This window comes from Lupinus angustifolius, chromosome LG02 (assembly GCF_001865875.1).
Source record: "Lupinus angustifolius cultivar Tanjil chromosome LG02, LupAngTanjil_v1.0, whole genome shotgun sequence".
NCBI lineage: Eukaryota > Viridiplantae > Streptophyta > Magnoliopsida > Fabales > Fabaceae > Lupinus > Lupinus angustifolius.
Genome location: NC_032010.1, coordinates 16,528,265 through 16,553,049, shown reverse-complemented (window position 1 = coordinate 16,553,049; position 24,785 = coordinate 16,528,265). Strand labels below are relative to the sequence as shown.

At 29.8% G+C, this 24,785-nt stretch overlaps 1 long non-coding RNA gene across 1 annotated transcript; it reads left to right on the top strand.

Annotated features, from left to right (window-relative positions):
• Nucleotides 4,861-22,952, top strand: LOC109329128. Its single transcript, XR_002105519.1, has 3 exons — nucleotides 4,861-4,871; nucleotides 18,259-18,264; nucleotides 22,849-22,952. It is a non-coding gene; the product is annotated as an uncharacterized LOC109329128 (long non-coding RNA).

Sequence of the window (24,785 nt, the reverse complement as noted above, 5' to 3'; positions counted from 1 at the left end):
ACCTATTCTCTCTATCAAGAACACTAAGCTAATGAAGATACAACACAATCTCGTTGGTGATAAGACACCTTGAGATTCCCAATGTTACAACACTTTTCACAGCAAAAACATAGAGTAAACTAAAGCAATTATGATGCTCAAAACAGACAATTAAGATCTTACTCTAAAACTCTAACACAAGTCTCATATTACATGACAATGTATTAGTTGAAAACAGTTTTTACAGAATGCAAAATCTTCACAAAAACATCAATGAATGCATGAACATGTGAGGTGAAATAGTGAGAAATTAAACATGAAATGCCTCTCAATCCTAAAGCATAGAATTCTCTCTTTTCTAATCTCACAAATGCAATGTCATATGGATGCAACAATTAACATGAAATATGCTCTAACTCTCTAAAAAATGCAACATGCAAGTTATGACTTCAGTTCTGAAAACGCAGTTTATAAAGAATGATTTCAGCAGCCCAAATAATCGATTAAAACCTTGGTTAATCGATTAAAGCAGTTTAAAATCATAACTGATTCTGTTTTTCAAGTTTTCACTCTCAACAACTTTTCAAAAACTTATGTTATTCGATTAAAACACTCCATAATCGATTAACTGCATATTTCCAAGTGTATTTTCAAATTGCAAAACTCAAATACGTTATGCACTTAATTTATACATATTCAACACTAAGTTTATGCCTAGGATGCATAGATTACATGTATTTATATGATGCATGAACATATTATAAATGACATATCTCAAAACTAAAATGATTTAAAGTTTTATGCATATGAGACATGTAAATAGTTTACCTAAGCCTTAGACTCAACCTAATTATTATTCTAAGTCTAATACCAATCTAGAGACTTAAGCATTCTGATTTGTTGATGATCTTCAAGCTTTCATAATCACAAGTTGTCCTCATCAAAACTAAACACATAGAGAAAGCTTTCCAAAATGCTATCTTGACATGCGCACTTTCAGCTGCCAACTCGACCATCTTGAGACACATCTTAGATAGGATCAAAGAGAAGAGAGACCAGGCCAGAATAAGAGAAACCATCGTCAAAAGAAGAGCCACTAAAAAAATACAATAGAACGGTGGCACCACGAGGCTTTGAAATAGGAAGTTTAGTACAGACGAGGGCTCACGTCAAAAAAACAGGGAAAACTAGCACCCAATTGGGAAGGGCCATACTGAGTAACCAACAAGATTGGCGCCTTCGATGACTAGAAATGGGGGATGTAAAAATAGGCAAGGGCCCAGATAAGATCTCAAATCGCCCGAGATTGAATCCCCGCCGAGCATAATTAACAAAATAGAAAGGAAAAGAAATTACTAGTTGAAGGAGACTGAAGAGTAAGGAGACTTCTGGAAAGAAAAAATAACGCCTAGATTCAAGAATGATCAGAAGGTCGGTAGGAAACAAGATTAAAAACCTCAAAAGGAAGGACCCCCTATTTATAGAAAAATATCCAAGCCTAGATCTCCTCAATGGCCCAAGCCAAACACACATCCATCCATCCAAAAAAAACACTCAAAAGCAATCTAACGGTGGCACAGATATCCAGGCGGTGGAACCGAAACGAGCAGACACGTCGATTGGCCGTCCCAGGTTTAGACGAAATGCTAAGAATCCTTCCACGTGTCCGGCGAAGTTGGAAAGCCATCATAACCTACGCCTATGCCTAGAGGCTGTCTACACCCTTCAAGCTGGAACTTCCTAAGCCTATCACTTTGGTCGCCTTCGACCGACCTAATAGACTGGGGGCAACTGTTCTACCCCGGATAAATCTGGGTGCTTTCTAACCCGTCCCGAACAAAGCCTGTATTCGACTGTGATCGTATTTTCCTGCCTAGGGTAGGTCAGACCACCTCAGATGGACCCACTTCTAATATATGCCATAAATGCTCCTAACACAACATAAATGCTCTTGACTTAACATAAATGCTCCTGACGTAACATAAATGCTCCCCTGACCCTGTCATTAATGCACTGCTAACTCGCCCTCAGTGTCAACTAGCAGTCTGCCTGCACATTCTACCTGCCCCCGACAAATCGACAAGAGCAGATCCGCAGGAAAAGTAAGGACGATCAGAGTGCATCCCTTATACCTGTTACATGCTGGCCAATGACCAGATGTCATCTCAGCATTCCCAAGCTCTATAAATAGGAGATCATACAAGGAGTATAATTAATTCTCATTCCCTCATTTATTACTATACTTATTGCTCTAACTTCTCTCTTATTTACTCCCCTTATCTCTCTAGAATACTCCACTGACTTGATCGTCCGAGAACCTTTTTAGATACCTCCCTCAGTGGGTCCAGACGATAATCCGACCAAGTCACCTAATCTCCTACATTCTGCCAGACATACTCTACCGACCATCCATCTTCGACTTCCGATCATCCACTCTCAACAGTAAAGAACAAGTACCATTACAAACCTTTAATACCCCGCGATGGTGAGAAAAAGCAAAACTTGATAATGTTGGAGTATATTTACAAGAGAGTTCCTTTTTGGATCTACGTCCTATTCATATATTATCTTATGATATCATCTCAAGAGAAACTATGCATATGCATAACAGTAGAAACTAATAATCTAAAATGTAGGTATGTATTGTTGAATAAGCAATTAGTGTTTTTAAAATTGAGTTAGGCACCAAATTATAGGAGTAGGTGTGAGGATGTTTGAAATATATTATTATATAAATCGCATTATATTGGTAAGTGTTGAAATGAAGGAAAGAGGCCAATAGTACATATTATGCTCAAGTTCCGTGTTAAAATGGTAGGAGTCATGCTTGAATCTCGATAAAATAAGAAAGAATGAGAAAATCATTTAGTGGAGGAATATTAAATTGAGTGAATGAATTGGATACAATGAAATCCTTTTCATAAAAGGAATAAAATGACTAACTACCCTAACATCTAAACAAACTAACGAACTAACCCATTTTACTACCAGAAACTAATAACTTGTGCTAAAACCAACCCAACAATCTAATCTATCATAATCACATACTATTATTTAAATTGATACAATATATTTCAACAGTCCCCCTCAAGCTGGAGAGTGAAAATTTTAAACTCTCAGCTTGGAATTGATTTGAAGCCATAACAACGCTTAACCACTAATGGCAAAAACTATATCATCAAACACTGAATCATCCATGATAGTAGCTATATCTTTGCTTAACTGCCATGACAAAAGCTAACCATTCATGGCAAACGCTATATCTGAGCTTAACCACCATGAATAGAAGGCTAGAAGCAAACCAACCATTAATGATGAATGAAAAAAATGGATTAGAATCTCCATCCTAATGTGCAGCTTCATCGATGTAAAAAACATATTGTAACAATGTTGTGTTTTTAATGAGATAGATAGATAAAGAAAATAGAGTATTAAAGAAAAGAAATAATTGGTGGTAATAAATGAAGAATAAGAAAGTAATGTGTATAAAACTTTATTGCCAAGTAAGTAACTCATGTCATTTCATGCAAACTTCAAATTGTGATCTTCTATGGCCACCCAATACCTTTCCATTCTTGAAACAAATATTGCACTCATGTTGTCATGCATTGCTACTTCACCATCAGATGAGTTCTTCAAAACTTCTATAACAGCAACAAATGGGTCTCAGCCAAGGAGACCAAATATAAACCAGGTAGTACCAGATATGAAGACAAATAAGAAGAGGGAGAAGAGCATAAATTTCGCACTCTTGGTTCTGATCAATAGTCTCATAATTGAGAGGGGTAACCCTTACATGATGATTGAAAATATGTCAGCAGCAAAGCCACAAAAAATCTTTCTATAATGAGCAATCATCTTTTTTCTTTGTGCTTGGTGAAAATGCCATGTGCTTCTCATTGCAGCTATGCTCCCACTAGGTTCTTGATTATAATAAGAATCATGATGATTTTTTTGTTGAATCTTAGAACGATAAAAGCATAAGCGGAAGCGATAAAAGTATAAGTGGAAGTGATAAAATAATAATTATGTTCTGATACCATGTTAAAATGGTAGGAGCCGTGCCTTGAATTTTGATAAAACAAGAAAGAATAAGAAAATTATTTATTAAATGAATATCAAATTGAGTGAATGAATTGAATACCATAAAATCATTTTATAAAAGGAAGAAAAAAAACTAACTACCCTAATATCTAAACTAACTAACCAACTAACCCCTTTAACTACTAAAAACTAATAACTGGAGCTAAAACCAACCCAACAATATAATCTCTTATATTAACATATACTATTATTAACATTGGTACAATATATTTCAACATTCCGCTATATCAATAATAAAGAGGATGTGGCAACGTTAGTAATGGAGTCCCTATAAGACACTCAAGTAATACCATAATTATATTCATGTCCTATATAAGTGTGATATAGTATAAGGTAGGATCGAAAGAGACTAATGAACGTTAATATAAGAAAAAGGTCCACCTTTAAATAAGCTAATAGGTAAGTCATAATTGATAAATTTAATATTACAAATTTGAAATGTTAAATTGTCTATAGGATGTATATGTATTTTTATTTATTTAATGTATATATTATATAAAATAATTAATATAAATATATAAAATAATTATATGGGTCGATCTGTTAGGCTTGATAGGCTTTTCAAGAACTTTTTGCCTCACTTATTTAAGTTTAATAACTTTTTTAAGAAGTACGAACCTAACATATTTTTTAGAAAGGCATGACCTGTGATAGCCTAATCTATTTCAAACCTTAGCCTTATGTTGCTTATGGTTAATAACTTGGTTCTCTTATAAAAAAAAAATATAGATAAAGTTAAGGGTGTTTTTTAAAGTTAGATTTTAAAGGTGAAGAAAAGGAAATATAAAGTTTTAGAGTACAGGTACAAGTAATTCCAGATTGAACCTTGAAACTAGTGGAGCCGAACTTAACCAAACCACAAAATGTGGTTCAGTTTGGTTTTGCGATTCAGTTTGGCTTTTTTAAGGAACTTTTTAAGTTTGGTTCAGTTCATGGTTTTGGAAATTTAGGAAACATTCGAACTAAACCGCATATTAAAGAAATAGATACTAAGGAATAATGTTGTACTGTTGTTTGAGTTCTTCAAACAATTTGGTGGCTTAAATTATTAATGTTGTGTAAATTTATTTGTGATATATGTTACCACTTACTAAATTGTTATATATATGTTTTACTTTTTCGGTGGCTTATGATTTGGAACCTGTCTTCTAGCTTTTCATGGTATTGTGTTTGAAACTAATATATACCTTAGTGTTATCAATATCACTAATATTGTGAATTGTATTGTTATATATGTTACTATTATATATGTTATTAATTACTAAATTATTATACATGTTAATATTATGAATTGTATTGTTTTATATGTTACTAATTGATAATAGTAATATTTTTCTTTTCATGGACAAATAATGTCTCATGAAACATATTTTCAACTTTTAATCGATGCATGATTCTTTTTAAACAGGAAAATCGTGGTATCGTACCAAACCATTTTTGACCGATTCGGTTCAGTTCCTACAATAAAATATTACCTAATGGTTAATATATTACCTTGGAATTGTCAATAGGATATTCTTACGAAGAAATATATATTTTCCTTAGACTTGAGATTATCATAGTAATTAACAAGTTATTTATTATATTTTGATATCGGACACCTAATGTCTTATGATGTTAGTTGAATGATTATTGGATATAATTAAATTCTTTTAGAATTAATGATTAATCAAGAAAGAATTCATCAACTCATGGTAATAAGTTTGAGCTCTATAGAAATAAAGACTTTGGCCAAGGGAAATGAATAAACAAAGAAATGAGTTTCTTAAGTCATTCAGTACACGTTAACTTGTTACAATTTGATAATGATACCATATTCTAAAGTTAACATAGAGTTGAAAAGATGAAATGAAATATTATATTAATCTTCTAATAGTTCCAAAGTAAAAGATATTACTTCATTTCTAACAAGACGTTGAATGTCGATAGATGTCAATCTTGATTAGTAAATTAATGAGTTTAGTAATGAACCTACAAGATCATACACTAACTAGTATTCTGATTTTTGTTGTACGGGAAAATATTATTGATTAAATTAAATAGTTTAATTTTGCATATTTTCTTTTAAGTGGAATATTATTGTATTTTTTGCTTGCACCAAATAATATTATTCAGTCATATGTAATATAATTAAGTGAGACTTAATTAATATATATCAAAGGTTTGTTTAAATTAACAACAAAAATTGATAAGATCAATGATTAATTTAAACATTTGAAAAATTAAAAACAAAATAACACATTAAATTGTAATGATGTGTTGTGCTAAAAATTAGCAATTGAATTGATTGGAGACATTTTTATTTTATTAATTATAAATGATATCATGTACATATTGATACATACATAGAAAAGCAGTGTTTTTCTTTAATCTTTTTTTGTTTTGTCATTTTGTTTGAAATATTAGAATATATTAGACTATTCATTTGTGTAAACTTATTTTGTTCCACAGATTAAGTGTTGATACAATAAGGATCAGTTTCATTGTGGATACACGTGTAGGACCTTCATACTTTTGAATGAGAAAATTTTCTAAAGCCATCACAGTCTCATGAGGTATTTTTATAAACATTTTTGCCTCGTTGTTACACTGTATGCATATTTTAACACAAAAAGATCCATTTTTCCCACTATGCATGTTAAGAACATGCATTATAACCTTCAAGTGGTGTCAGAGAAAATTGTATTTTAATCTATGTTGCGATGTCAACTGGTTTTTGGAAAGTGATACAAATTATTGAGACCGTAAAAATTTGTAATTCACAGTCATCGGATTTTAATTCACATAATAGTTGTGTGAAAAAATTTATAATTTTGTGAAATGTTTCAAGCTTTATTGAAACTTGTGAGTTTTTTTGTATTGATGCAATTACATTATTTAACTGTTTAAGATTTCCTTGCACATATATTAGTAGAATACTGCATCTACAAATAGCAAGAGAAAGAAAACTTACTAATGTGTTCTACGGAATAACAACATCATTATTGGACGATGAGGTACACTATGGCTTCAATTAGTATACTATTATATAATTAGTATACAACATATATGAATGTGTTTAATTCAACAACTTATATAATGTGTTATATGAATGTGTTGCTGTTATATGAATGTGTTACTATTATATAATATGTGGGCTGCATAAATATATATAATTAGTTATATATGTATATATATATAATTAGTTAAATTATTATATTATTAAGGGAAAAGTTCATAAATCTCTCTTAAATTATATATGTTTGCAAGTAGATAACATAAACTATTTTTTCTTCCTAATTACTCCTTAATTTTAACTATTGGTAAAATTAGTCCATACATACATACAATTTTAAATTACTAACAATTAAATTGGAATTAACATATACTATTTAAAATTTCAAAAAAATACCCTTCTTGTGGAAAAATTGCAATGTCCGTGACCGTATGACTATTGTAAACGTTCATAAAAATATTTAAAGGAAAAAAGACTACTGCCAAAATTAACTAAAAAATAATAGAGGACAGTTGGTCTTTATATAAAATGTATATATTATCTTGGACTCAAGTTTATTGGTGCCTTTGGAATGTTTTTGCCATAGCTGATTATACAAGAGTATTTGTTCAGACGTGTCTCGTGTATGCATCAGAATTTTGAAGATAGAGAGAAAAATTAATATATTTTTTAAATTCAACATATTTTTAATTGAATGAGTTAAATATCTATCTATAAAAAATTGTGTTGTTAAAACTGTATCGGTTATCAAACCAATCAGGGTATTGGTATAGTGGTACAGTGGTTCAACCGGTGGTTCAGTAATTAAACCGTATGCCGGTTAAACCAAAGATAACTGCTTATATTTATATATATAAACCTATAACAAAAAATTCAAATAGGTAGATACTCAAATTTATAATCCATATTCATAATCTACTCAAAATTCACATAAACAAACAACTTTAAGTCTTTAACAAATTCAAAGTCTAAATTACAGAACATATGTCAATCTAAAAGTATCACTTAACAACCGCAAAATATAAATAAATGACACAAGTTCATAACTCACTTTACAAAACAAATAAATTTGGAGTTTTAAGATTTAACACCAAGGAATCAAAGTTGTTTTAAATCGAGATTATTTTTGCACTAAATCCTATCTTTAGACAGTATTCTAAGTATGTCACCTAGATTACACACGGATGTTAGGAACCAAAACGTGTAATCTAAGGATGTTTTGGAAGCATGCGCCTTGAAGTGTTGAAGAAGGGTTGGAAAGATGAGTCACCTTGTAATGAGTTTCTAAGTTTTTAAGTTTTTTTTATAAAAAATATGTGTATAAACCGGCTGATTTAGTCAAATACCGCTCGGTTCACCAGTTTTGATACTTGGCCTGTTCAACATTTGTACTATTCCGGTTAGGAGTACGGTTTGCCAGTTTTCCGGTCAAACCGACCAATTCGATACAATACAGATTTTTCATCATTGATAAAAAACATTAATTGATGACTAGGATTTTTTATTACATTTTTAATGAGTCATAAATGGATTAATGATTTGTATTTGTCCCATCCATTATGAACCATCCCATAACCCATTGAAAAAGTTATTTGTATTAATGATTTGTATTTGTCCCATCCATTATGAACCATCCCATAACCCATTGAAAAAGTTATTTGTTTTTTCTCCCTTATATTCTATCTCTATGAGGTTGTATCTCTCTAGGGTTGTCCGTAGCATCTTTTGCTAGAATTAACTTAAATAATATAATGTGTTAATTCCAATTTCTTAGTAATTTAATATTGTATGTATGTATGAGTCAATTTTATTAATAGTTAAAATTTAAGGAGTAATTAGGAAGAAAAACTAGTTTATAATATCTACTTGCAAAACACTTAAAGTTCAAGGAGGTTTTGTGAATTTTTCCCTATTATTAATACTATTATACTCCTAATGTGTTGCTTCTGCAATGTTAAAATAGTATTATGTTCACATTAGTGTACTATTATATATGTAACCTGTGAATGCATCATGTGTGAGGTTTTAGTGTTTACCGTATATGTAACTATATAGTTATTAATTAATTATGATTAGTTAATGTATTGTTATATAAATTAGATTTGTATATCATAGTTACAAATTTGAGAATATATACAAATTTGTATATATATTATTATTGAGTTTTTGTGATGAAATGTGAAGGAAAAAATTATTTTAATGTTCATAAAGATCTATTTTTAAGATCGTGTTAATTATTTAATTTCACGGGACGATCTGACTACTAAATGATTTGTAATTAATGGGATTCACATGGTATGTGGTAGCAATCAATCAAAAATTAATTGTTTCATTAATCACCAAGACTACCTAGGGAGTGTAAAGATTAATTTAATTATCCTTATTGGAATGACCTGACAAACAGGTAGCTATTTGTTATTTATTATTTTGAATAAAATTGTATGTGATACATTTGCCTTAAAGTGTGCATTAGAAATGACTTGATAATCAAGTATTTGTTCACATTTTTAAAGGCAATTATTTCATATTTTCACTAGAAGAAATATTTATTTCTTAAATTGTTATTGTAGTAAGTGAAAGTATTTTATTTGTGATATATCTACATGAATATGTTCTTATGTATTTGTTTAATTGTGTAGAGATATCTCGACGTGTCTTCTTTGCCATTGCGTTCAATACTCGCTAATGAAAAGATGGTCAGTGACAACTTTAATGACTAGTACCGAACTTTGAGAATTGTTCTCATGCACGAGAAACTTATCCATACGATCGATAAGCCTCTTGTGCCTGAACCAAATAGTAATCATGATGTTGATGCAGTTAGTAATTATAAGAAGTACTTAGAGGACTTCATGGGTACAAAATATCTCATCTTAGCATCAATGAGTTCTGAGCTCCAGGGGCAGCATGGGGACATGGACCCAACTGACATCATTGCACATCTTAAGAAGATGTATGATGCATAGAGTAGGACAACTAGATATCAGTTGTCTAAGACTCTATTTAGGTCCACATTGAATATGAATGCTCAGGTGGACCCCGTCTTCTGAACATGATTAGTCTTATGGAACAACTTGAGAAGTTGAGTTGCAAACTTGGTAAGAGTTATCCTAAGATTTGATTTTGAAGTCACTCCCTGACTCATTCTCACATTCATTGTTAATTTTAACATGAATAAGATGAATTGTGACTTGAATGAGATGTTGAATATGTTGATTGACTATAAGAATCAAATTGACTCTAGAAAGAACCAAAGACATGTCTTGGTAGTTGAGAAGTCCAACAAGAAAAAGGGCAAATAGAATAATAAGTCCAGAAAAAAGCCTTTTGCGCTCAAAGGTGGTGTGACCAATCCTAGGGACAAGAAAAACTATATTGACCAAAGCAATGTTGAATGTTTCTATTGTGGGGAGAAAAGACACTAGAAGAGGAATTGTCATAAGTATCTTAATTCTTTAAAGGAAAAAACCAAGGTGAGACATTAACGAAATTTTTTTTCATGATTTCTTTAACTGTAACTGATTATTCAATATGGTATTAGATACTAGCAGTAGTTTTAACATCTGCAATTCATTGCATGGACTATAAATAACTAGATGGTTGAAGAAAGGAGAAGTGAATCTCCAAGTGGGAAATGGAGCAAGTGTTGCAACCAAGGCTATAGGAATAGTCTCCTTAATAATGTTGATTGACAATATACTAGTCTTAGAAAATTGTTAATATGTTCCTAATTTCATTTCGAACATTATTTCAATTTCTATGTTCGATACTCATGGTTATCATTTTGTTTTTAATAAAGGTGTTTGCTCGATTTATAATAATGACATCTTTTATGCGAATAGGTATATCCAACACGACATTTATGTCTTACGTCAAGTGTGTTTTAACTCAATTATGCATGTTTCTAGTCTTAAAAGAGAAAGCGATAATCAAGTTAACAAAACATATATTTGACATTGCAGACTCGATCATATTGGTGAGAAGAGAATTAGCAAGTTGCACAAGGAAAGTTGTCTTGATAATTATGATTATGAATCATACATGACCTGTGAATCTTGTCTCAAAAGCAAAATGACCAAATCTCCATTTATTGGAAAAGGAGAAAGTTTCTCTGAATTATTGGGACTAAATTACATAGATGTTTGTGGGCCCATGAGAGTTCAAGGCAAATGATGATAATGAGAGTTCAAGGTAAATGATGATATTCTTATTTTATCATATTCACTAATGATGTTTCACGTTATGATCTTTTGTACCTCATGAAACATTAATCTGAATCATTTGAAATGTTCAAAAGATTTCAAAGTGAAGTGGAAAAGCAAACTGGCAAAAGTATCAAGGTGCTAAGATCAGATAGAGGACGATAATATCTTAATGCCGATTTTATTGGTTATTTGAAAGAAATGGAATTCTCTCACAATGGACACCTCCAGGTACGCCACAGCATAATGATGTATCTGAAAGAAAGAATGGACCTTATTAGATATGGTTAGATCCATGATGGGGTTCACTTATCTTCCAATAAGCTTATGGGGATATGCTATGGAAGCTGCAAATTATTTGTTAAATAAAGTTTCCACAAAATCTATCTCTATAACGCCATATGAGATATCGAAAGGACGCAAACTAAGCCTTAAGTACATTAAAGTTTGAAGATGTACAACCTACATTAAGAGATTAAAAATGAATAAACTTGAAGCAAAGTCTGACAAATGTAGATTCATTGGGTATCCTAAGGAAACAATGAGATGTTATTTTTACCATCTTTCTAACCATAAAGTGTTTGTGGCAAGAGGAGTAAATATTTTAGAAAGAGAATTTCTTGCGTAAAAAATTCAAAGTAAAGAAATAGTGCTTGATGAAGATCAACAAACCAATAAAACATTTATTTCTCCATAACATAATATGGAACTTGAGCAACATTGCTTACATGTTTTAAGTTCAACACAAAAGTTACCATCTTCAACTGATGAGTTTCAATACCCGGTTATAGTTCTGGAACAGGTTACTGAACCAGTTCAAGAACAAATGGAACAATCAATGAATCTAGAACAAGGGAATTCGGATGTACAAGTGCCTCTAAGAAGATATACGAGATAACATCATGCACTAGATAGATTAAACTTGATGGTGCTAGATGCAATAGCAAATGAAGATTATCATATTGATGATGACCCCAAATGTTATGAAGAGGCCATGCAAAGCTTAGACCATGAGAAGTAGCAAGAGCCACAGAATCTGAAATAAAATCCATGTAGACCAACAAAGTATGGACTTTAGTTGAGCCTTCAAAGACATAAAACCAATTGGTTTTAAATGGGTTTACAAGAAAAAGATTGGAGAAGAAGGAAAATTTGAGACTTATAAAGATCGCCTTGTTGCTAAGGGATATCGTCAAAATGAAGGAATATATTATGATAAGACTTATTCTCTTGTGGCAATGCTCAAATCAATTCGGATTCTACTTGCTATAATAGCATACCATAATTATGAAATATGACAAATGGATGTGAAAACAACATTCCTTAATGAAGATTTGAAAGAGGATGTGTACATGACACAACTTGAAGGTTTCACACTTATGTCTGATCATAATAAAATTTGCAAGCTACAACAGTCCATTTAGAGATTAAATCAAGCTTCTAGAAGTTAGAATATTTACTTTAACAACACAATCAAAATGTTTGGTTTTGTAAGATGTGAAGAAGAACCTTGTATTTACAAACAGGTCAGTGGTAGTATGAACATCCTCCTATTGCTATATGTTGATGACATATTGCTCATAGGAAATGATATTTCGGCATTGCAATCTACAAAGATTTGGCTATCAAAACAGTTCTCCATGAAGGATCTGGGAGAAGCAGCTTTTATTCTAGGAATAAAGATCTATAGATATAGATCTACAAGATTGCTTGAACTCTCCCAATCTTTGTACATTGGTACAATCTTGAAGAGGTATAACATGGACAACTCCAAAAAATGTTATTTACTTATAGGATCTAGAGTTACTCTCATTAGGTAGGATAGTTCTAAGACTACTGAAGAAAGAGAACACATGAATAGGGTACCATATGCTAGTGCAATGGGAGCTATCATGTACACCATGACTTGTACACGACCTGATATTGCATATGCATTGGGTGTAACTAGTCAATATCGAACAGATCCAGGTGAGGAACATTGGAAAGTAGTTAAGACCATTCTTAAGTACTTAAGAAGAACTAAAAGCCAATTCCTCATATATGGAGAGTCTAAACTTAAGTTAAAGGGTTATACCGATGCAAGTTTTCAGTCAGATAAGAATGATGGCAAATCAGTTTCTGGTTATGTCTTTACCTTGAATGAAGGCGCATTAAGTTGGAAAAATTCCAAACAAGATACAATAGATGATTCGACTAGTAAAGAAGAGTATATAGTAACAAGTGAAGCTGCTAAATAAGTTGTTTGGGTAAAAAAAAACTTCATAGCTAAGCTTGATGTAGTTTCTTCGACGGAAGAACCAGTTGCATTATTGTGTGACAATAACAGAGCTATTGCTCAAGGACATGAGCCAAGATCGCACCAAAAGAATAAGCATGTCTTGCAAAATATCATCTGATTAGAGAAATCATTGGATGTGGTGATGTTAAGCTACAAAAGATAGATGACAAAGAGAATGTTGCAAGTCCATTCACTAAAGCACTTGGCATAAAAGAGTTTGATAAGCACAAGTGAGAGTTGGGAATGAGGTACATGACTAATTGATTCTAGTGCAAGCAAGTGAGAGATTGTTGGGCTATAAGGTATATCCAAGAACCAATCTGTCATGTTTATAATAATAAAGTTATATTTATTATTATCTTGCTATCATGTTAATTGTTTATCAAAATAATTAATAATGAAATGTCCTTGATTAAAATTAGAGACTTATAATTATAATAGAGATTATAATAATGAGAAATAATTTTTTTATAATTTTAATCTAAATTGCTTGATCATAAGATTATTAAGCTTAGGACATTCTTAATCCAGATAGATCAATATATGTAGTAGTCTTTATTAGATAAATATTAATATATATCATTTGTTAAATTACACATATAAATGGTGCATAAAGAGATACGACCATTGAACTGACTCAAATGATAATTCCTAATGATTAATATATTACCTTTGAATTATCAATAAAATATTATTATGAAGAAATATATATTTTCCTTATACTTAAGATTATCTTAGTAATTAACAAGTTATTTATTATATTTTGATATTGGGCACCTAGTGCTTTATGATGTTAGTTGAATGATTATTAGGTATAATTAAATTCTTGTTGGATTAATGATTAATCAAGAAAGAATTCATCAACTCATGATAATAAATTTGAGCTCTATAGAAATAAAGACTTTGGGCAAAGGAAATGAATAAATGAGTTTCTTAAGTCATTTAGTACATGTTAACCTATAAGTTAATAGTTTTTATGTGTCAACTTAAGGCCCATAAATAATTTGGTCTCGGAGCCCACAAGACTATGGTAACAGCCCACACACCAAAGCAAACTACCCTAAAAAGAAACTTCTAATGATAAACTTAGGGTGGTTTGTTTTTACACTATCCCATTTTTTTCTGCACCATCCTCTTACGATGTGTTTTTTAAACGCCTTTTTTACTATTAAAGTATAAAATATATTATATTGTCCACCAATCTTTTATTATATCATTATGTGTGATTTTTATGAGTGATACGTAAATAATAAATAATATCTATACTACTTAATAAAGCTTTAATAAAGTTAAAATTTATTGTAATCACTTCACCATGATATAATTTTTGGTTCGCTATTTTGCCCTCAAAATCTTTTTTTTTTACCAAAAAAATATATAACATTATAACCCAATGCATGTTCTATGTATTCATCACAAATAACCAGTATGATATCATAGTATAACAAACTTGAATAATTTTTGCTCTAATTTTAATATATATATATATATATATATATATATAATGGTCTGATTTTCATATCTTTTAATGCTACATATGTATATGACCCTATTAATGTATAATTACATTATCACATGTTAATTTGATTTCAAGTACAACAGTGTATATGTGAAAGTCCATTGTTCCCTATCTTGATTTCAAGTAGCAGTTTTGAAAGTTTTTAATACCACCTTTTATGTAGCACTTTAAATATACATTTTATACACTTCAAAAACTGAATAGCAATAAGTAGCAGTTTTGAAAGTTGTTAATGCCACGTTTTATGTATAAGTTCAAATATACATTTTATATACTTCAAAAACTGAACAACAATATGTAGCAGTTTTGAAAGTTTTTAATGCCATATTTTATATAGCAGTTCAAATATACATTTTATGCATTTCGCAATATTAAGAAGTTAAAAATATGCATCTTCTATAAAGAGAAGTTGCATAAGAAGTTAATAAAATGGTTTTTAAAGATTAAAAAACTGTTATGTTTTATATCATGACAATATTCAAGAGGTTGTGCCTTGTTCTATATAATGTTCTACCTTCCAATAATAAGTTCTCAAAAAAATAGTATAGATACACATTCTCATATATGTCATTCAATACTTTATTTGAAGTTAAAAAATATGAGTTTTCAACATTAAATGTCTTAAGCAAGAACATGTAACTATTATCACTACTACTCATTTTGGCTTGGAATTTGTTTCATTAGAGCCAATAATTTCTTCCAATATTTGTGCAGATTTCTGCCATGAGGTGCATCATTTTTTGATAAAGCACCACTTTTATCTAACTTTCAAATATGCTACTATAATTACTACTACTTATCTTGGCTTGGAATTTGTATAATTACAACCAATAATTTCTTCGCTTCACAAAATAATTTCTTCTAACTTTAAGGTATTTCTGATCTCTTCCTTCATTTTTCCTCCATTTTTCTCTCTACTTTAACCAATTTAAGTTACAACAACACTAAACCTAGGATCAAGGTGATTTATCTTCATTAAGTTATGTAATAGTTTAATAATGACTCTCAAACTTAAGAATATGGATCAATATAATTATCTCAAATGAAACATTATGTTAGATGTTTATTATATTAAAAATTATTCACTTGGTGAAAGCGGGTTGATTATTTCTTATTTCTTATATTATAACTATCAATTGTTTCCTAACATATGGTTAATTTAATTTCTTTTGTTCATATTTTTTCTTTGCCCAAATTAATTTAATTTCTTTTGTTCCTATTTTTTCTCAATAGAATGTGGAACATAACAAATAATCATTATAGTATACTATTTTACTGTGAATTATTAAACTTATAATATAACTATATGTTTCAAACGACAGGAAAATGGGTTGATAGTCGTGTCTGTCAACATGCTAGTATTAATAATACCAACTATCTTTACATTTATTATTGTATTATCTATATTATTTTTTAAAATATAAATATACTGGGGAACTTACGTTTTCGACAATGTAAGATAGTAATTATTTGAAGAAAAAAAGTACTCTAAATTAATTCATATGCATACAAGTTGGCCGATTGGCAGAGGAACACAAGTACCATAGCTATTTATGTCGAGACTCTTTCTTTGTATTCAATATCCGAAAATGTTAACATATAACGTATGAGTCTTTACTATATTTAGATTATCGCAATAGTGAGATAAATTAATGATTCTTCATTTGACAATGATAGTTGAATATGGATCATCTTGGACATGATGCTTTTTTCCCGTACTTCCCTATTACATGGGTAAGGTCTTTCGATGTGTATAATTGTTCTTTCAAATAAGTGTCACTTTTAAAAATTAAAATATTTATTTTTTGATATTTTTTAATCTAACGATGTCTTATATCATTGTTGGTGAACAAGGTGCTTTTTGATTATTGGATCATTAATTCTATATGGTTCCAATCAATGCTATGGTTATGTTTTTTTTTTACCATAATAACAAACTTTTGTTGGAAGATGTAATAGATTCGGCCACAACTGCCAATGTGACCCGATAATGAAGAAAGCTAGAGATATAAAGTTGTGACCTAAATTGTGGTTGTTAATCAAAATTTTATACTATTCGGAACACATTTATGGATATTCAATATTTTACAAATATCATTTAATTTAATTTTCTAAGTCTTTGAGCTTGACTTCACCTCAGTTAAGTCGTATAACTCAAAAGCTTCCAAGAAAAAGGTCCATTTTGTAAAGCATATAGTGAAAACAATGTCGTGGTTTCATTAGATAAAACACTATGATGGGTGACATTTTGATCATGATCCTTAATTATGGAGCAAACCTCATATGGTTAGCTGGAGTTGTCTTCTATTAATATATCAATATCACATATTTTTATTCAATTATATTAGTTGTTTATATATGTAGTTATAAAATAAGTTGTCTAATCTTAGTCACTAAGATGACTTCTAGAAACTAATATGGATACTCATGTTGGCCTATACCGATAATGTGAATCATATATGTTAATACATCATGAACACTTAAAGTTGATAATACACCAAATCATAAAACAACTTTTCATTCTTCCTATCAAATAGAAAAAGGAAGGTTCCTAGAGGAATTCTAGATTTTGGTTGAGTAAAATTATCATATCAATATTCTTGAGTCATACTAAAGAAAGATCAAAAACATGAATTCAAATATATATTTATATTATTATTTTATCATGTAAAAATAATCAAATTCTTAAAGAAATATTTTTGCTATTAAAAGGATTCCAACATATAAAGCCAAGAATCATATGACCATTCATTCTGTTCCAGCCATGACATCACAAGATTAATTCAATTTGGGATAGTCTCCTGGATTATAATTAGGCTCGAGTGGTCAAATGCAAAAAAACAAGGAGTAGTTCCTTCAATTTAAGCATATCCTCCTATCCTTTTCACCAAGACAAAACAATTTAAATATACAAAATCTATTTATGTGCTGAAAGCTAAGTCCAGAGAGATTAGTGCTACTAACATAATTTGTTTGGTTTCTCAAATAGGAATGTAACTTGTAGTTAAAGATAAGTTAAGCTTAAGACTGTTATGATGTTTCATTATGGTGCACAAAGTGTTATTTCATCATAAAAATTTAGACAACAAGTTTTGTGGCCAAAATAAAGTACTGGGATTAGATAGGTTGTTATGCCTTAACTAAAATGTCATAACATTGATTTCATTGTTCTTACAAATAGTACATGGTTACCAAAATTATCATCAATGACATTGACTAAGGTTCTACTCTGGCTATCTCTATCCTTTTTCTACACACAAGAAGCATAGATTTCCAAGTGTGAACCATAGTGAGGAAAATAACAGTAATTTATGTCTAACATCTCATATAACTTCACCAATTGAGCTCTTTTATACATGTGAGTTGGTCATGAACTATTATATTCTTGGCCTTCGATAAGGGTTTCTACCTTCAACGGTTTTAAAACCATGATCTTAAAATATAATAGGTCACGATTTTAAAATCGTTGCCCATTTATTGTGTTGGATTATGGTTTTTAATATTATTTCCGTAAATTTTGGGAGAAAGAGATGTGCTAGATTTGCTAGTCTGCTATTCACCCACCTTACAGATATGATCGAGTAATCAATTATTCATGATGTACAATTAATCTAAAAGTCTTATGTAAGTGGGAATTGACATTTACCAAACAAAATGTTAGATTTAAAGGGACTATGTATACTTGTTTTGTGCTAAGGGTACTCTTACCTATACCTTATCGTTTGCTGACTTTGCTCTTTTATATCTTTTGAGACACATTTTCTTGCAAGGGACAGAGAGTTTGGAATAGCAGGTCCTCTTTTATCACAAAATTGTTCAAGCTAATAGGAGGGGCTAAGGGGGTCCCCCAATATCTTTAGATAGGTTTCACATGTGAGAGAACGGGTGAGAATTTTTTTGTTACTATTAAATATATTCTTTACCTTCTAGGTAAAGAATTAATCTTTTTAGGGCTACGTGACTAACTCTTTTAACAAGTGTCACTCCCAAGAATTGAATCATTATTGGTCATACCATGGATCTAGTAGAACCTTACACCACTAGATCAATGCGGAAAAAAAGAAGAAGGAAGAAACCTTGCATTTTCCGTGGAGCATCTGCAAATATGAAAAGCTGGGTTTTCTGTAGAATTAACTTTAGCCAAAAGTGAAGCCAAAAGGGGGTTGGAAAAGTTTGAAAGTAATAATTAAAGTCCCATAATTCTGTGAAATCATGAATGTAGCATAAAATTCATAAAACTTTTGAGGAATATATAAAAAATATGAGAATAACATTTACATATTATCAATATAAATATAAATGTTAAGTAATACAATAATAATATATAAAATTCATGTAATATTAGGATATATGTTTTTTTCTCAAAAAAATGTATGTACTATACAATTTTGCAGCAAGATAAAATCAAGTGGAGTTTTTGTTTGCTGCAATTCAAGAGGACTGCCAGGTTTGTTAACCAGTAAGGAAAATGCTAATATTTAATAAATAATAAGCAATTAACTCTGGCCACATCCATTAATGACTTACTAAGAAGATAATATGGTACAGCAAGCTTAATATCATTGCATCATGGTTGAATATAATTCTCTAATTAAAGATGAGTGATTAGGTGGGACCAAAGGCTTACTTTTTAAAAATAAGAGACAAAATGTATGCATTTATACTATATGAGTCTTATATATTATCATTGCAACATCTACCATTTATATATAATTTTTATGGACTCTTCTAAAAAAATTAATCTACATAAATAGTGTATGTTTCAATGTCAATTCTTAAATATTCACATTACATATATATTCCACCCTAAAAAGAAGTCCCAAAACCTCAATCCATATAATAGTGTTGCATCTGAACTAACAGAGAAATAAATTTTATAATGAATCATATATCTTGTAATATGAATAAGTTCTTCAACAAAAAGTAAAGCTCAACTTTTCTTGTATTAAAAAAATGACTAAATACTGTCTAGTTTATTCAGATTAATAATTTGGTAATGAAATAAGTGTTGAAGAAAAAACTACGGCAGAAGCAAGTTTAATATAAAGTTAGTGAAATTACATAAACTACTGAGACTTTTCCAAACTTACATAAATCAGTCTAATTATATATATATATATTATACTGATTACCCATGTAAGAGAGATTAATGTAATTTTTTAAACAAAAAAATAATGATACATGTAATTAAGTCAAACAAAGTATGATATACTATGATGACAAGTCCAAATAGTGTAAGAGTTGATGTCTATTACTCTATTTATTATTTTTTATTCATTAAAAACTACATCAATAATTCTAAGAAAATGTTTAAATTACTCTTATATATATTATAACTAACCAAAATAATAATAGACATCGACTCTTATACTATTTGAATTTGTCTTCACATTATACTATATTTTGTTTGACCTAATTATATTTGTCATATTTTTTTTAAAATAAATCTGAGTAATTTATGTTATTTCACTAAAATTAAGAGAGTGTCAATATAATTTACAGCTTGATATGACTTATAGGTATATAAAAATGAACATGATGAAAAAGCTCCAAGGATTCGTTTTTTAAATGATAAGAGCACAAGAGTGAACACTATTTTTAGTACATAACTAGTAGGAGACTCGTACATTCGTATGGATAATAATATATATTGCATGAATTTAATTACAAGTAATCACATAATTTGTTAATGAAAATGTTATTGAGGATTACCTACTAAAATATGGTTTGTAATAATTCATTGTTGATGTAAAAATGTTGAGATAATGAAATGATATTGAACCTGTAATGTTAAAAAAAAAAACGTGTTAGGAAAAGTTGAATGAATTTAGATGGAAAATAAAATGATATTTCTTAATACGAGAATGTGACTAAAGATTACCTCATACACCTTGTTTTCTATATATTTGATTGTTTATGTAAAGCTGTTGTACAGTTGGATGATATTGAATCTATTATTTAAAAAAATGTAATAGTTAGAAATAAATAGTCGCATTGATGATAATGTGTCTTGCATGAATTTAATTAAAGAATGCCAACATAATTTATTAATAAAAATCCTATTAAAGGTTACTTCATAAAAGATGATTTCTATATATTTGATTGTTGATGTAGAGATGTTCACGAATGAGATGATGTTGAAAATATTATATTCAAAAAATAATATTTGTAATGAAGAAAAGTTTGGAAAACAAAATAAAATAAGTTGTAGGAAGATAATTAGATGAATTGTCAATAATTATTTTGTATAGGAGAAGTAGAAAAATACTTTATTCACTTTATTTTTTGCAAAAAAGTTAGTAGTGGCTGAATTGTTATTGCCATATTAAATACATAACATAATCCCTAAAAACAAACCATACAGACTTTCCTAATATGTTGGACCCATTAGGCATCCAATTAACGGTGGTAGTAGTGCAAAGTAATAACTCAATAACATAGGTCTAACTAAAGTGTTCTAAGTAGTACAACATTGATTCTTCTCTTATGATAGTAATATTATGGTCTTCATTAGACACTTCTGGTATGACAATAGTAGCAGAATGTTCCATGGGGGACATGTTAACCTGCAAGGAAACCATAAAATAAGTATATATTATTTAAATATATAATTAAATGAATATTATCTTAATAAAAAAATATATAAAGAGAATATATGCAATATATGGAAGGTTGAGTGTTTAAAAAGTAAAACATTATACAAGTATAATAATCATATTAAAGTTTAAGTGTTGTATCCATATGTACCATATTATCTCTAACTGGAGTAAGTGTATTTGAGTTTTTTATTTCTCTTTTGCATGTACTTCTTCATGGGTATTATTAAATAACATTACTAATTAATTAGAAGACATATATATTTGTATTTTAATTATTGGTTATAGGGAACATTCATATAAAAATAAGAAAGAGAATTGCTAGCACAATATGTGAACATTCACATAAGAAATAAGAAAGGTATTAGAAACAGAAAGAGAAGTGAAAAAGCCATTACCCATGCAAAAGAAGCACAATTGCAATAAAAGAAACACTTTGTAAACTACAGTAGAGAAGTCATACATAACAAAATTCCTAAGAGGAAGACATATCATAAGCAAAACAAAGAATATAATTAATACTTAACCATAACATTGTCATAAACATAACAAAATTGGTAGTGTAAAATAAAAATTCAACAATATATATTAAACTAAAGTATATGATAATATTACGATGAGGAAAATAGTAAACTTAGTGTTGATGAAATATAAATCTAGTGCATATGATATGTTTTGTGGTATGAAAGAGTACCTATACTGTGCATAGTCACTACAAAAAATATCTTGTTAGCCACGGTTATAACCATGACTATTTTACCAAAAACCGTGGCAAAATACACCAGCCACGGTTTCCTCGACCCTAGCAATCAGTGGTGTTGCAAAATACACCAGCCACGGTCAATGTACGATATAGCTACATCTATGAGAAGCGTGGTAACATTTCCTTAACCACGGTTCAACCGTGGCTAATGTGAACCACACTCGTGGCTAGTTTATACCATTACTTTAACCACGGTTTAACCATGGCTAATTATTTATTAAGTTATTTTCACATATATTCCTCTCCTAATCCTCTCTAACAATCATTATATTACATAAGCATTAATACTATGATATCTCAAATTATCATCACCTTCATCTTAAAATAATTCCAAATACATAATCATTAATAAGTTCACATAATATGTATCATTCAAACCAATTGTTGAAACATTCCAAATTTGGTTAAAAAGTGCATTAATATTTCTATAGTAAAAATTTCATGCATAATCATATGGAACTTCTAGTCTTGCCCACTTGATCACTTCAGCATCACCTTGAAGGAGTTTTGAGATATGTGGTCCAATGGAAAATATACGTGATTAACAATACAATAATGAACGAATGATTTATAAAATGGAAGATTGTCTGAGCTATAAATTTAGTATGCAGATAATTCATTTATACAGTTAATTGGTAATTGAAAACCATTAGATTGAGATTATATAAGAACCATATATATTTGTTTCAATATTAGCTATGATTGTTTTTCCACTATCCTTCACCATATTGCAACCATTTCTACTCTTCAGATCCACCCTCCACCATGGAGATGAAAACAATGCTATCAGTTTTTTCATGGGTAAAATGACAAGTTCATTATGGTCCATGACTGCATTAAAACATAAATGGTACAAAAAAGAAAATGTAAATTCAAGGATGCACAACTCTTCTGAAACAAAATGTTCTAAATTGGATTACATCATGTTCAAAATGTTGAAGGATGCACAACTGATAAAATAAATTTAAGACAATATGTTCATTGTAAGATGATTAATATCTTGAATATGGTTACATTATAAAAAACAGAGAGATGCATCTTATGAGGATTGAGGTAGCTTCTCTTCTAAATGCTCAATACAATTATATACTTAAACTTGAGAGGATTCTATACAAGAAGATATATATACATATATAAATCTTCTGTATACTTATCAGATCACATTGTTTTCATGTGATTCTACATAAAGATAACCCAAGGCAACATCACTTAGATTAAATAGGTTACCTTATGATGCACATAACAAAAACATACATATGTATATCATTAATGTTATGATAAACCAATCAAAAGGCTTATGCATGAGAGTTTAACATAGTCATTCTAACATTCCCTGCTAGCATAAGATGTCATAGGAAACCATTATCATCCCTCCACCTAACAAAATATGATTTTTGAATGAGTTTTTAGTATGTGTTAGTGATAAAATGCATGCGTTCATCAAGAAACATATAAAATTATAACTCACAAGCCAAATTATTAGTCAAAAGACCAAAACCACAAACATTTGTTGACTAAAATTTCAGAATTTTATCTCAAGAACAAATTGATATTTAACATATTTGATTCCAGTAGCCATTGAATTCAAGTTCAAGGATCATGAAGATCACAGAGGAAAGTTGTACCACTTAACTAAATTAAACAAATATGTAGGGAGACATACCAAACATCATTTGGTTCATTGTGATATAAAAATGCTTAAGTACTTATAACTACGTATTGCCACAAGTATTTCGTTTGAGCTAGCTATATATACATAAAATAAGCACCTATAACTACTTATCGATATCATTCATAGAATACACAAGAGCATATATTTTACTTTGTGGACTTTATATAATTAGTAATAGTTTCATTTGTGCTATCATTCACAATTGTAGAAGAGGTCATGAAAATTTGAGCAACATTAGGATATTGACCACTTTCAAGTATAGTACCAACGCCTCCAATTTATTAGAAATGGAGTGGCCCTAACTGCAAATACATGAAATAATTGTATCTTGAAAGATAGTAAAACTATGCAGCTAATTTCAAGCTCCACCAGTCAAAGATAATACAAAATGTAAAAATTCAATTAATTGGTAGGCATATCTTACCAAAATTTGGCAATCTGAGTTCCTTTTGGGAAAAGACCAACACTGCAACAATTTAAGCTCAGAAGTCTAGTCTCGGTGAAAGTATAAAATTGGAAATGTTGAGTGTTAAATCACCTATTATCTCTTAGGTTCAACATAAATGCATTAACAATATTACTCCTTAATGTATTGATTGCTTCCTTGATAACACCTGCAAGGGTAGCAAATCTACAATTAAGAAAAGGTTTGCATTGTAAGAAGCAAAGTTGCACCT